Genomic DNA, 2,564 nt, shown 5'->3' on the forward strand with positions numbered 1-2,564 from the left:
AGGAAGGAGGGAGGAAGGAAGGGAGGAGGGACAGGCAATGGTGTGGGCCAGGCCCTGGGGAGGGGATGGAGGGGGAGAGAGTGGTGGGGACTAATGGTACCCACGTTGCGTCGTCTCATTCCTATGTCGTGTCATCGTCGTCGTTCCTACGTCGCGTCGTCGTCGTCGTCGCATTGTTGTCGTCGTCGCGTCGTCGTCTCGTACCCACGTCGTGTCGTCGTCGTTGCGTTGTCGCCTCGTACCCACGTCACGTCGTCGTCGTCATGTTGTTGTCTCGTACCCACATCGCGTCGTCATCGTCGCATTGTTGCCTTGTACCCCCTTCGCGTCGTCGTTGTCACGTTGTTGCCTCGTACCCACGTTGCGTCGTCGTCGTCATTTTGCCACCTCGTTCCCACGTCGTTTCGCCGCCACGTTGCATTGGTGTCACGTTGATGATGCTGGTGGGCGTGTGGTGTGTCATTCGTGGCTGGCTGGCGTGGTGGGCCCTGGTTGATGGCGGTGCCCGTGGATCGGCCACGTCGTTGTCGTGGGCGCTCGTGGATTGTCGTGGTGCCGCCTCGCTGGTCGCTTCCGTTCGTTGCTGGTGTGGTCGTGGCCGTTGTTGGGTTGTGTGGTGTGGTCGTCGTTGTCGTCGTTGCCAACGTGGGTGGTGGGAGGGAATGGAAGTGGGGGGACGAGGATGGTTGGTGGTGGGTGAAAGGAAAGGGTGTTGCAATTGTTTGGTAACGTTGCCTTTGTTTGGTAACAGAACTAAAATAAACAAACAAAGGACTGGATTCCATTACATTCCGTTCCTGTGCATTCCGCGGATCATTCTGGTGTCAATTCCGGAATGCCCAAATTCCGCCGGAATGGTAAGGCACCGGAATGATGAAAATGGCAGGCCTCCCTGCCAAATTTCATTCCTCTGGAATCCACCGGAATCCGCAGGAATGACCGGATTCCTGCAGGAATTAGGGGGGCACTGATAAGACCTCTGTTGTTTCGCGTCCGTTGGAGATGTACATGGGTGCTGGGCTTTGTTTCGTGGGCGGCGTGTTGTTTTCTTATACGCTGGGGTGTTTTCGTGGGCGGTGGGGAGTTTTCGTGGACGCGGTGTGCCGTTGTGCACTGTCGTGGGTGCTGGGTGGGGTGTTTTCATGGGCGAGGTGGTGCTGTCGTGTTTCGTGTGGGCGCTGAACGTTGTTTCGGGAGTGCTGGGGTGGTGCCATCGTGGGGTGTCAGACCTGTTGCCGTCGTTTTGGTGCCACGTCGCAGTCAGCGACGTGGCACCTGGTTTTCGTGTTGAGAAACGAGGGGAGAGGGGGTTGTGGGTGCTTACCTGGTTTGTGTGCCGTGGTGACGTGGCACAGCGTTGTGGTGCTGGCAACGTTGTTGGATGTCGGGTGAGCAGCGTGGTGGTCGATGTGAGCCCCCTCACGTCGCTTAGCCCATGGCGGGCACTCACAACGTGAGGGAGGCGGTTACGTGGAGCGACGACGGTGGTGGTGGGAGGAGAGAGGGTTGTGTTTGGATAAGCGTGAAAGCCGTTGCCAAACAAACAATTGTTTGGCAATGGGCTTGCGCCAAACAAACCGGATTCCGGTTGCATTCCGTTTTTGCCAATCCGGGGACCATTCCGGTCACAATTCCGGAATGGTGAAGCACCGGAATGATGAAAATAGCAGGCCTCCCTGCTAAATTTCACTCCTCCGGAATCCACCGGAATCCGCAGGAATGACCGGAATCCTGCAGGAATTAGGGGGGCACTGATAAGACCTCTGATGCTGGAATAATGGAAGCATAAAAAAACAACAGAAAGGACAAAACATTATCTTTATTTCAGAAGGGGAGACTAATTTCGAGGTCTTTACCTTCCCCGGGTTATTCCATATGGAATCCATGTGGAATCCATGGATTCCATGGATAATTCCATATGGAATCCATGGAATCCATGTTGGCCGAGGACCCAGCCATTCTCTTATTCCATAGACCTCATGGATTCCATATGGAATGACCATGGAATGGTCATGGAATGATTAATTCCATATGGACTCCAACACCACTCCATATGGATTCCATTGGATTCCACATGGCCATGGATGACCATTATACCATTAGAATACAGTATTTATAGTGTCCTTACTATATTTAAGTAAAAATAGAAATTTTACATCTACAGGAATTGAACTCTCAACCTCGTGAATATTAGCAGTGCTCAAACCAACTGAGCCACAAAGGCATTATTATATGGGAAAGTAAAGGTATGTATATACCGCCTTTTGTCACGTGGTCTCTCAAACGTGACACAACGCGTTGCCAATGCCACGTCGTTTCTTCCTTCCACCATCACCATCACCATCCACCCCACCGTCTCAAGCCACGACCACCCACGACATCGACGTCGACGACGACGACGACCACGATGACGACGACGACACGCAACGTCGTCAACAATGACCCCGCCATTACAAGAGCCACACGACGTGGCAACGCCACGTCACACGGATGGGAGGCGACAACGACAACGCGGAACGTCAATGGACGTTCCGCCTCGACTGCAGCCCAGGTAAGTGGACTGG

Source organism: Laccaria bicolor, genomic scaffold, assembly GCF_000143565.1.
Source record: "Laccaria bicolor S238N-H82 LACBIscaffold_23 genomic scaffold, whole genome shotgun sequence".
NCBI lineage: Eukaryota > Fungi > Basidiomycota > Agaricomycetes > Agaricales > Hydnangiaceae > Laccaria > Laccaria bicolor.